The sequence below is a fragment of the Haematobia irritans genome, chromosome 1 (genome assembly GCF_050003625.1).
Source record: "Haematobia irritans isolate KBUSLIRL chromosome 1, ASM5000362v1, whole genome shotgun sequence".
NCBI classification, from domain to species: Eukaryota; Metazoa; Arthropoda; class Insecta; order Diptera; family Muscidae; genus Haematobia; species Haematobia irritans.
Window position 1 is genome coordinate 191,837,113 of NC_134397.1, and position 13,356 is coordinate 191,850,468.

Below are 13,356 nucleotides of genomic sequence, written 5' to 3' on the forward strand. Positions count from 1 at the left end.
ACGTTAACTTCCGAACGAAACAAGCTATCGATTTGAAACTTGGCACAAGTAGTTGTTATTGATGTAGGTCGGATGGTATTGCAAATGGGTCATATCGGACCACTTACGTATAGCCCCTTGCGGAGCCTCTTGGAGGAGAAAATTCTTCCGATCCGGTTGAAATTTGGGACATGGTGATAGTATATGGTCTCTAACAACCATGCAGGAATTGGTCCATATCGGTCTATAATTATATATAGCCCCCATATAAGCCGACCTCCGATTTTGCTTGCGGAGCCTCTTGGAGGAGCAAAATTCATCCGATCCAGCTGAAAGTTGGTACATGTTGTTAGTATATGGTCTCTAACAACCATGCAGGAATTGGTCCATATCGGTCCATAATTATATGTAGTCCCCATATAAACCGATCCCCACATTTGACCTCCGAAGGCGCTTGGAAGAGCAAAATTCACCTGATCCGGTTGGAATTTGGTACGTTGTGTTAGTATATGGTCTCTAACAACCATGCAAAAATTGGTCCATACCGGTCTTAATTATATATAACCCCCATTTAAAACGATCCCCAGATTTGACCTCCGTAACTCTTGGAAGAGCAAAATTCATCCGATCGGGTTGAAATTTGGTACGTGGTAAAATTTAATACATTGCGCTAGTATATGGTCGCTAACAACCATGCCAAAATTGGTCCACATAGGTCTATAGTTATATATAGCCGATCCCCTAAGATAATCTACCAAAATGTTATTACTGTAGAAAATTTTGTCAACATTTTATTACTATACAAAATTTTTTTAAGATTTTATTTTTATAGAAAATTTTGTCAAAATTGTATTGATATAGAAAATTTTGTTAAAAGTTTATTTCTATAGAAAATTTTGTCAAAATTGTATTTCAATAGAAAATTTTGTCAAACTGAATTATATACGTACTTAAATCGGCCTTTTTGAGAAGACGGTGTTACGAAGTTTTAAGATACCTTGCCATCGGCAAGTGTTACCGCAACCCAAGTAATTCGATTGTGGATGACAGTCTGTAGTATAAGTTTCTACGTAATCCATGGTGGAGGGTACATAAGATTCGGCCTGGCCGAACTTACGGCCGTATATACTTGTTCAATTTAATTTAGTTAGGCTCCCCGATAAAAGGGATTCAAGAAATTCTTTATTTATTCTTTATTTATACTAGTTTTACATTTCACATTCGCAACTTCAAACTATTCTTGGTTGGCATAATGATCCATAAGGTCCACCCAACCATTAGTTGCATCAGCAAATGACTAGGTACAATTTTGAAAATTTTTAATTAGTATGGAAATTGGCTCTAATAAGCCATAGAGTGATTTTATAAAATCATTCTATGGCAAAACTTCACGTACACTGAAAAAAAAGCATGTCCGGTTCCAAAGATTTTATCTTTACTTTAAAATTTTTGGTATTGATTCCGAGCCAAAGAAGTGGAGAATACAAGTAAGGATACTTTTAAACACACAATTCTCTATTAAATTTGGTTTTTGTGTACTTGCTTCTAAAAGGTGATATGGTCAAAATTTGGTCAATATAAACTTGACGTATTTCTTTCAATTTTGCATTTAAAAAACCTGAACACCCCTCATATTGAAGGTGTGTGTATAGAATGTTGCTCCTATTTTGAATTTGGAATTCACTCTTCAGTTGTCAAAATGCCGTCCAAGCACGAAGAGCAGTGTATCAAAATTTTGCTCGCGCATCGCGAAAATCCGAGCTACTCGCACGCAAAGCTAGTAAAATCGGTCAAGTTGACCTTAGCCCAAACATTTTTCTTTCATGTTATGGTACCCATTTTTAAGTCAAATCACTTAATTATGGACAATACGACTTCATTGAAAAGTTTATGGACTTTTGGACAAGGGAAAAACTTTATATTAGATAAATGCATCTTCTATGTTAAGCAAAATTTGCATTCGTATTTTAAAGACATGAAATCTTTGACCTCACGGCAATATTTTTTTTAGTATATGCAAAACTTAATTAGTTTTCCTTCCTTCCAGTTTCTGCAGAAATTTTGGAAAGAAAGGATGAGCGAATACCGACCGTTTGCTGCACCATCAAGTAGTTTATAGAAATTTTGGCTTGGAGTCTTCAATTGAAATAACTATATACTCAAGTTTTTTTAAACTCGTTAATAACTTTATGAAAATTCCTAATAATTGAAATTTCTTCACACATATCATCATCTAAGATATAATTCGCTGCCTACCTGAAGGGACTGAAATATTTTGAGTTTGCGAAAGTCACAAACCTAAAATGGCTTGGTACAGACCATCTCTGTTTGACATACTAGCGCCATTTGTGTTGTTTACGCACGGATGAAAAAGACTGTTTTTCATATGTTTGGCTATAAACATTATATGTTTGGAACACAAATTTTTTAAACACAATATTTTTGAGTGCAAGCATATAATGTTCATAAACTAGCATAACATGTTTGGGACATATATGTTAATATGTTAGAACATATTATGTTTGGGACATAAAATGTTTGTAAATATAATATGCTTGGATGCAAACATATATTAATTTAGAAATAGCCTATAAACATATATGTGTTTAGTAGCTTGGAGCGCTATTTAACAGGGAGCGATATTGAATTAAGTTGGTGGTTGTTGCTTGTTATTACAAAATTAACATTTTATTTTTCCTTGGGCAATTGATCAGCTACTTCTGTGATCCTTACAAACTGTGTGGTCCGCTGTTCGAATCCCCGTCCGGCAAAAGGTAAAACTAAAATAAAAAAAAAATCATAAAATTGAATAATTTCTTCTACAATGTTTGTATTACAGAAAAAGGTGCTAAGAACTAAAAAATCTCGTGGAAGTGAGAAAGATGTCGGGGAATATACAATTGGGCAGAAACAAAATTTTGAGCATTCAGGTCGAAAACCTATGTTGTTAGCACCTATATTACCTGTTTATTTTCATAATTCATTATGATTGTAAATATATAAATAAATAAATACAATTTTGAGCACAATATTGTTTGGGAGAATTTTTTTTAAGCATATAATATTTTTGGGTGCAAAATGCTTCCAAACATATTATATGGTCACATAATAACATACTGTTTTTTGGAAGACAACATTATTGAATTTGGATGCAAAAATACAAAATGTTTGGAACTTAGACTACCCAAACATATATTGTTTAGACCAATATGCTTTCAAACATATTATATATTGGTAGAGATCAAACATATAAATGTTTGGGCAATACCCAAAAATGTATATGCTTGAAGCAAAATATGTTTGGGAGTATATGTTACAGAAGCGATTTGTTGTGAGAGTGCGGGAACTTAACCAATTATTCTCGCCCAAAATATGAAATTAAATCGTGAAAATTTCGTGCGATTATTTTTTATAACTTTCGACGTGGATTAAAAAGCTGCATCCTCAGAGCCACATCCTTTCCTTAACCCAAATTGAAAATAATAATGAAAATTATTCTCCTCAAAATAGAAACGATATTGGCCTATAATTTTCCTCAGATTGTGGTTTGATTGTCTTCGGTTATGGATTCTTAAATAGGTCGTATCAAGTTGTGAATTGGAAATATAGTGGTGATATTGCGTATGTACTATAAATGTAAAACTCCGTGGATTCATGGATATCTTAATAACAATGACATGCAAAATAAAAATCAATATTCTATTTTGATTTGCCCTTAAAATTTCAACACTTAAATGCTGTTAATATCTATTTCAAATCGAAAGTAATTTGTTTAACATTTCAACAAAACAATAAAATCCGGCTCCCTTTAGGCCATTCATTGAAAACCCAAAATGGAAAAAAATGTGAAAATAATTCAAAACACGTCCTTGCCCAACACGAAATGAAAAGAATCTTGGGTCTTTTTGTGAAATCAAAAAAAAAAAAAAACAACACTCGAACAAAACGCGCCAGCAGACAATGAATGATGGGGGGGAAACAAAGTCAGGCAAAAGGAATTGGAAAACAAATCCTAAAAATAAAGAAAATAATAATACACTACTAGCCTAACCAAACAATAGGCCAATAAAAATTTATACGAAACTGAAATCTAAACCAAATAAAACATAATAAAACAAAACAGATTCACTTCTCCCCCACCTAAAAGATCTCCAAAGCATGGCAGACGCGTATATCCTGGCCAATGGGGATGTGAACGAAAACTGAAACAAGAACAAGCCTATCAGAATTGCCGTCACGTCTAGACATAATTTCTTCAATCATTTATTACCTAATTAAGTGGAAGTGTAGAGCAAAGCCAAGAAGCCTTGGTACGTACATACAGCAATGGAATGTTGAAGCATTGATATCTTATGCCAGACCCAAAACCATCATCATCATCAACATTCTCATCACTACCCATGAGCAAGAGAGCGAAAGAACCGACACAAAGCGAACAATGACTAAATTAACATTGCAACGGCTAACGGCGAGGGGAATCCTTAAACTATACTTCATACTATACCATCGTACATACAGCAATGCGATAGCAAGAGCGTATGAGTAACATCATAGAAAGGTACTGGGAGGGAACAATTTTGTAACCCTCATAAAATCAGGCCTGATATGAGGCCTTCTTTCACTAGAAACAACCTACAGCCAATATACATCATCTACACCATATCAATATACATAATATTGCTGACAGATTTATTCCAGTGACAGTTCATTTTATTGTTTACATGGTTACAGGGTCATTTTGATCTAATGCATTCAAAAATAAAATTATTCGTGATGGAATAAAAGCGTCGTAGTGTGATTGTTTTTTGCACGACCTGTGGGTAGGAATTCACATTCACGCACGAAGAACGTTTAAGGCTTCACGCTCACACACAATTCACGACAGTTTTGGTGATTAACGATAATCCTCGTGATTCACGATAAATTACTAAAATTATAGTGAATCACGTAAAATCACTTAAGTTATCGTGATTTACGAAATTTCTCATTAATGACGAAAATTTCCTGACACAAAAATTCTCGCAGCTCGCGAAAATATTTGCGATTCACGAAAATATTCGTGATCCACGAAAATGTTCGTGACGCGACAATTCGCATGGTTCACGAAAATGTTCGTGACGCGACAATTCGCAGGTTCACGAAAATGTTCGTGATTCACGACAATATTCGTGATTTACGAAAATGTTTGCGACACGACAAACTCATGACTCGCTGCTAGAGGTGAGCACGTGAGTAATGTTTTACTCACGCACACTCACGACGAAAAAATCTTACTCACGTACACTCACGAAAAGAAAATTTGTACTCACGCACGAAAATACCATGACTCACGAAAAATACCGTGACTCGCGAAAATTGTCGTGACTTACGAATAATTTTATGAGTAATTTACCTTAGAGACGTTTCTTAACATACCAGGTGCCATTAAAGTTGTAAATGAATTCAACTCGTAAGAGTTTTATGTCCGTGTGCGGGATTTTTTTTGTGAGCGTATTTTACCGAAATTCGTTACTCACGCACACTCACGAAGAAATTATTTTCGTGACTCACGCACGACATTTGTTTTGTTAATCATGCACACTCACGCCGTTGCCATCAGCGTGACTCACGATTCACGCGTGAATCACGACAATTTCGTGTCACGTGCACACCTCTACTCGCTGCAACTACTCATAAGTGAGGAACATTTTCAAAACTCACGACGGAACCAAAAATAACAAAATTAAAATATAGTTTACAATCGAACCATCAAGTCAGTGTGATTTTTTATCGTGAGCGTGAATTTTATCGTGAAGGTGAATTTTATTGTGAATGTGAATTTTTTCGTGAACTTTATCGTGAGTTTGAATTTAATCGTAAACATAAATTTGTTCGTGAGCGTGATTTCGAAAAAATTTTATTCACGCACATACACGAACAGAATTTGATTTTCACTCATGCTCAGGCACGATATATTTTTGTTTAGTGCCATTCACGTACATTCACTAGATTTAGTTTAAATTTCACCTAGGATGCGCCGCTGATACAGGCTATTTTCGCTCCCCGCTCGTATTCATCTACCGTGGTGTCAAAATAAATGCCGAGATTTATTGCGAAAATGACTAAAAACAGAAGATACCTGTTAGGTTGTAGTGACCTAAGTAATGTGATTGTGAATTAGAGGTGTGCGCGTGAATGAAGTTTCACTCACGCACGATAAGTGTCGTAGCCACTCACACTCACGCGCATTCACGAACTACTTTTACAGACTCAGGCTCACGCACGATTCACGGCAATTCACATGACTCACGACAAATTCACGAGACTCACGACATTTTCCAACCGGGGATGAGCAAACGTAACAAAATTCATAAATAAAATATTGTTCGAAAGCTAAATCAATTTCAGTTAACATACGATTAAGAATTAAATCTTGATTTTTTGTCGTGAGCGTGATTTTGCAGATATTTTATTCACGCACATTCACGAACCGATTTTATTACTCACGAACGACATATTTATTTTAGTCCCATTCATGCACGTTCACGTGAGTTGCTTCAGAATTTATTCACGACTCACGTGATTCACGCGTGTCACGCGCACACCTCTATTGTGAATGACAGTCCTTAGTAGAACTTTGTATGCAATCCATGGTGGAGGGTACATAAGGTATGACATGGCTTGGTAAAATAATTGAACCAAGAGTCATTCGTTTTCACTGGGCTCTTATAATCATCCAATTCACACAAATGTCGCTTTGGTCGCCAGAACTGAAGCAGCGCATATATCCAAGCAGATCTATTTGTAGGCCAGTGTGCAATGCACACACAAGCGCACTTAAAGAAACTTCATTTGAAGAAAACAAAAACCAACGATACAATTTGTTGGAACAAAAAAAACGGAAGTACTTTAACTTTTAAACGAATTCTAAAATATTTTACACAATTTCGAAAAGGGTTAATTTTCGGATGTGTGCTTCGCGGTTGCCACTCGAGCCAAAAATAATTTATAAAAAATTTAAGAAAATTTTACAAAAAAAAAAAAAACAAGTATATACGGCCGTCAGTTCGGCCAGACCGAATCTTATGTACCCTCCACCATGGATTGCGTAGAAACTTCTACGAAAGACTGTCATCTACAATCGAATTAATTGGGTAGTGGTATCTTAAAACTTCTTAACATCGTTTTCGAAATTGTTAGTTACTCCATACGTGGTATATATTAGACAAAAAAGGTATGTATAGGTAAGTCTACAAATAATTTTTGTGTGATTGGGGATCGATTTATCTGAGGGCTATATATAACTATAGACCGATATGGACCTAGTTAGGCATGATTGTTAACGGCCATAGAATAGCACAATGTACCAAATTTCAACTGTCTCAGATGAAATTTGCTCCTTCAAGTGGCTCCAAAACCAAATCTCGGGATAGGTTTATATGGGGGCTATATATGATTATGGACTGATATGGACCACTTGTGGCATGGTTGTTAAATATCATAAACCACCACCACGTACCAAATTTTAACCAGATCGGATGAATTTAGCTCCTCCGAAAGGCACCGGGGGTCAAATCTGGGGATCGGTTTATATGGGGGCTATATATAATTAAGGACTGATATGAACCAATTCCTGCATGGTTGTTGAATACCATATACTAACATCACGTACCAAAGTTCAACTGGATCAGATGAATTTTGGTCTTCCAAGAGGCTCCGGAGGTCAATCTGGTGATCGGTTTATATGGGTGCTATATATAATTATGGACCGATGTGGACCAATTTTTACATGGTTGTTAGAGACCATATACCAACACCATGTACCAAATTGCAGCCGGATCGGATGAAATTTGTTTCTCTTAGAGGCTCCGCAAGCCAAATCGGGCGATCGGTTTATATGGGGGCTATATATAATTATGGACCGATGTGGAACAATTTTTGTATGGTTGTTAGAGGTCATATACTTACACCATGTACAAAATTTCAGCCGGATCGGATGAAATTTGCTTCTCTTAGAGGATCGGCAAGCCAAATTTGGGGGTCCGTTTATATAGAGCTATACGTAAAAATGGACCGATATGGCCCATTTGAAAAACCATCCGACCTACATCAATAACAACTACTTGTGCCAAGTTTCAAGTCGATAGCTCGTTTCGTTGGGAAGTTGGCCTGATTTCAACAGACGGACGGACGGACGGACATGTTCAGATCGACTCAGAATTTCACCACGACCCAGAATATATATGGGGTCTTAGAGCAATATTTCGATGTGTTACAAACGGAATGACAAAGTTAATATACCCCCATCCTATGGTGAAGGGTAAAAACTACCAAATAAAAAATCGTATTTTCTTTTCTTTTCTTTTTTTCTTTATTTGTCATCAAATTTTCTGCCGTTATTATGAAAAAAAATATCATCTACAGATATGATTTATTATTTTATTTGAAAAGTTTATTTATTATTTTATAATCACTTCTAATAGCGACAATTTATTTCGATGAATAAATATCCCTTGAATTATAAAAGTGTTGAAGTTTTAAATATTTTTAAATTGCTTCGACAAGGGAAAATTGCTAATGCCACAAAATTTTTAAAGAAGTTGGCTATATATTGACTTTATACAAAACTTAATCAAGTTTTTTTTTATTGAAGAATTTGTCAAAATTTCATTGCTATAGAAAATGTTCTTTTCTGTAGGATATGTTATCAAAGTTTTATTTCTATAGCTAATTTTGTCAAACAAAACATCAACAATTCTACCAAACAACATAAAAAATCAACAATTTAGAGTTGGTAGTTGTTAGAATTCTACCAACTACCAACTCGAAAACCTATGTTAGCAGCACCTATTTTTTCTGTTTATTTTTATAATTTATTATGATTGTTAATATATAAATAAGTAAATAAATTCTACCAACTGTGGCAACTTTGGTGATGCTATTTAACATTTTTGCTATGAAACTTAAAAAAGTGTAATAATTGCGGTGCAAAGCAATATATTTTTCAGAATCTGATTAAAAATATTTTTTTAATAAACCAATAAAAGTTTGGACTTTTCTCTACACCCAAAGAAAAAATACTTTCCTCCGGAATGAAATTTTAGGCAAACGAAATTCTCCTTTCTTATACAAGATTATCTTTTAGAGCAAATAAACGCGGATTTATAATAAGAGATTCAACGATTGTCTCTAAAGTTTTTTATTTGCTTTTAAAGAAATTTTCTTAGTGGCAAAAGAAAGCTTTGTTGTCCAAAATTTCGTTCATCGGAAAAGTGTGAAGGCCGGTTCGAATTATCGCGCTAAAATGGTAATTTTTCATGTTTACTATTCTTAAAAAATCATTTTAACCTCCATTTTTCTGAAGCTCCGTTAGTGTTACGTTAGCTAACGAACTTTTAAATCGTGATATCTACATATCTGTCATCTTGTGTATATATTCCATATGCGAGTTAGAAACTTAACTATAGGGCTTTGCCCAAATAAATTTGACAAGCATACTTTTCCTCTGTTGGTTAAGCTACACGTGTAGTTTAGTCAATGCATGGTTCTAAGCTGAAACCAAAAACTACAATAATAAATAAACTTATTATATAACTAACTATAACATAAGTTAAAACTTTTGCGATATGAGTTTTCCAAAAGTTTTAATTTTTTGTGACGAAAAAATTATCCCCATAATACATGTGCATAAGAGGCCATTGAAAAATGCCGCAATATTATTTCTAACACTGCTGGTTATGAGAGCAAAGGTGATGTTCACAAGAAATGAGAAAGATGACCGAAAGTATCACCCAGAAGGACATTAGCTTAGATGTGTGTGTGTGTGTGGCAACCATTGTTCCCATTTGGAAGAAAAAACTCGAGCACATCCTCTTTAGCATACAAATGATTGACCCGCTTAGTGAGCATTAGTGAACTCAACAGTAAGTAGGTATTGTTTCTAAGAAGTGTGTCTCATACGAGGTACCCGATGAAAGGGATCGTTGTGGTGAAATCTACATTACTTGAAAAAACATTATTATGATTATTGCGATAAAGGAGTAAATAAAGAATACACTGAAAAACCAGTGAACCCACCACGAAGAACATTTTTGGTTAATTTTAGAAAACCTAGATTATTTTTAGAAAATTTTAAATAAACAGTATTACAAGCGATGTCACAACGACGATATCACAAAAATAAGTAAATAGTTTTCGACAAATTCAAGGGAATTTATTAGATAATTATTTTTTTTCACTTGTTACAGATCATTTTGAAGTTTCAAGAAAGAAATTTGAGTTCAAAATTCCAAGAATGTCTTTAGTGCCATACGAAGTTCAAGGTGGGCGCATTTGTAGTAAAATTTACAAATTTAATTTATTTTGTGAAAAGTATGAATTTAGTTAATATTTATGCTTCATTTGCTTATAACATTTTCCCGTGTTTTTGGTCATCAAGCTAACGTCCGCAAAAAAATATTAGAGTAACGAAAATTTTAATAATTCCATGAACTAAAATGAAGTTAAATAGGCTTTAGTGAAATAGTGTGTATATTAGGTAGGGTCACGGCCTAAGGCAAAAAAAAAGTTGATGCAGTCACCCCCCAGTTTTGTACCATATTTGAAGACAATTTCAGAACACGAAAACTTTTGTTTTTCCGTGCACCCTACGACCCCCCGAAATACAATTTACTGTGCTGTGTCGTCATTTGAAGTCCGATCGAAAAGAAACGCATATCGTTGTTCATGGTTGATCAGGGGCTATATTTCGTGCATTGGTCATTTTTGACTCCGACGTCAAATTTGATTTTTAATTTTTTTATTTCGCTTCGTATACCCCTATTATGCCCATTTCTTATAACCATTATAAAGATCTTATCAAAATATGAAACTTTTGCTTTGGAAGTATTTAATTATATTCATAAACAAAAAAGTTACAGAGATTTTAAAAAGTCAATAGGTCACCCTACACCATCAAATAGCTTTTGCTGTGTTGTCATGATATCCGATCGAAAGCACATGCACATCGTTATTCATATCTACGAAATTAATTTGAAAGGTATTTAATACACACAAACTGTTTATTTGTAAATTTCTAACCGTATCATTGTATACATACTCGTTGTGTGCACTATGGCATTTTCAGCGTTATGCAAAGTGCATGTGTTTTTGCTAGAACAATTTGAGAACAGTAGGCTCTCAAATTGTTCTAGCAAAAAATCTAACAAACACTTTCGCTACATGATTTCTTAAGTCTGTCCATATTTTTGTGAGAGAAGGCTGTTGATAGTATTTGAAAAAAGTGAAAACAAAATGAAATTCGAAGCTCGGGTTATCGACAAAACTAAATTACCAACAAATCATCAAGTTATTGAATTCCTTTTATATTTAAAGAAAGCAGGTTAAAAATGAATCTACTAGTCATGTTACAGACGATAAACGATTGCGTTATATAATATCCAAAATTAAAAGTCGCCAACAACATAGTAAACTTGATTCTAGACAGGATTTGTTATAAATTAATTCTAAAAAGTTGTTAGCCGCATAATAAAATTGTACAATTAATAAACATGAAATGTACTCAAATCAAATACAAATCTAATCTAATATTTTCTTGTTTAAAGTATTTACTCATGTGACAACATTGCTCACCATTGTGAAGATGACAAGAAAACGCAAAAAAAAATACGGCGTAGTCAGATGTTGAAAGGCAGAAATTTAACCAATGTGTAAGCAGCATAACGATCTTCGTAATTTTCCACAATTCCGTTACCACTTACTTTTATTGTTAGATTGATTGTTAGATTTTAAAACAGTAGGCTCTCAAGTTGTTCAAGCAAAAACACAAGAACTTTGCATAACGCAGAAAATGTCGTAGTGCACACAACGAGTATGTATACAATGATACGGTTAGAAATTTACAGATAAACAGTTTGTGTATATTAAATACCTTTCAAATTAATTTCGTAGATGTGAATAACGATGTGCATGTGGTTTCGATCGGATATCATGACAACACAGCAAAAGCTATTTGATGGTGTAGGGTGACCTATTGACTTTTTAAAATCTCTGTAACATTTTTGTTTATGAATATAATTAAATACTTCCAAAGCAAAAGTTTCATATTTTGATAAGATCTTTATAATGGTTATAAGAAATGGGCATCATAGGGGTATACGAAGCGAAATAAAAAAATTAAAAATCAAATTTGACGTCGGAGTCAAAAATGACCAATGCACGAAATATAGCCCCTGATCAACCATGAACAACGATATGCGTTTCTTTTCGATCGGACTTCAAATGACGACACAGTACAGTAAATTGCATTTCGGGGGGTCGTAGGGTGCACGGAAAAAAAAAGTTTTAGTGTTCTGAAATTGTCTTCAAATATGCTACAAAACTGGGGGGTGACTGCATGAACTTTTTTTCGCGACCCTATCTAGTGTATATTCAATCCATTTTTTAGTCTAAATGAAATCACATACCAAATGTCAGACAAATGGAATAAAATTTGTTACATTAATTCGCTCAAGAAAAGTAATCCGGAAATCGGAGCTGCATGTATCGAATTATTGACAAAATATCCAAGTATGTTATCAGGCAAATTGAATGAAAATCCAGGGTTCGAGGTGCTCAAGAAATAAAATCGGGAGATCGGTTTATCCGGAAATCGGAGCTGCATGTATCGAATTATTGACAAAATATCCAACTATGTTATCAGGCAAATTGAATGAAAATCGAGGGTTCGAGGTGCTCAAGAAATAAAATCGGGAAATCGGTTTATGAATCATCTGTGGAATCCTATTTTGAAGGACTAAAGGGTGATAGGGTCAAAATTTGGTCAAGGGAAAACGCGTGTTAATCGGTGAAATCGTTTATTTAAAAAATCAAATTAAATTCCTTTTTCAAGTTCAATTAGTATAAAATTCAGGAAAAATATTCAGTTAGGCTTTCGCTTTTCCAAATCCGAATTGCCAGGCCTCACGCTTGACACCTGCCATCAGATTTTGTACAGCCACCTTGTCCACCTTCTTCGCCGCAGAAAGCCAGTTTGCCTTGAACTGCTGCTCGTTCTTAGCAGTTTTTTTGGTCTTCTTTAGGTTCCGCTTGACAATAGCCCAGTATTTCTCAATTAGGCGGAGCTCTGGCGTGTTGGGAGGGTTCTTGTCCTTGGGAACCACCTGCACGTTGTTGGCGGCGTACCACTCCATGGCCTTTTTACCGTAATGGCAAGATGCCAAATCCGGCCAAAACAGTACGGAACAACCGTGTTTCTTCAGGAAAGGCAGCAGACGTTTATTCAAACACTCTTTCACGTAAATTTCTTGGTTGATAGTCCCGGAAGCTATGATAATGCTGCTTTTCAAGCCACAGGTACAGATGGCTTGCCAAACCAGATATTTCTTTGCGAACTTTGAC

At 34.7% G+C, this 13,356-nt stretch overlaps 1 long non-coding RNA gene across 1 annotated transcript; it reads left to right on the forward strand.

Moving 5' to 3' along the window:
- The first annotated feature begins 11,041 nt into the window (after positions 1-11,041).
- On the forward strand, positions 11,042-12,054 carry LOC142242984 (uncharacterized). The gene is made up of 2 exons (XR_012724281.1): positions 11,042-11,827; positions 11,908-12,054. It is a non-coding gene; the product is annotated as an uncharacterized LOC142242984 (long non-coding RNA).
- The last annotated feature ends 1,302 nt before the right edge of the window (positions 12,055-13,356 follow it).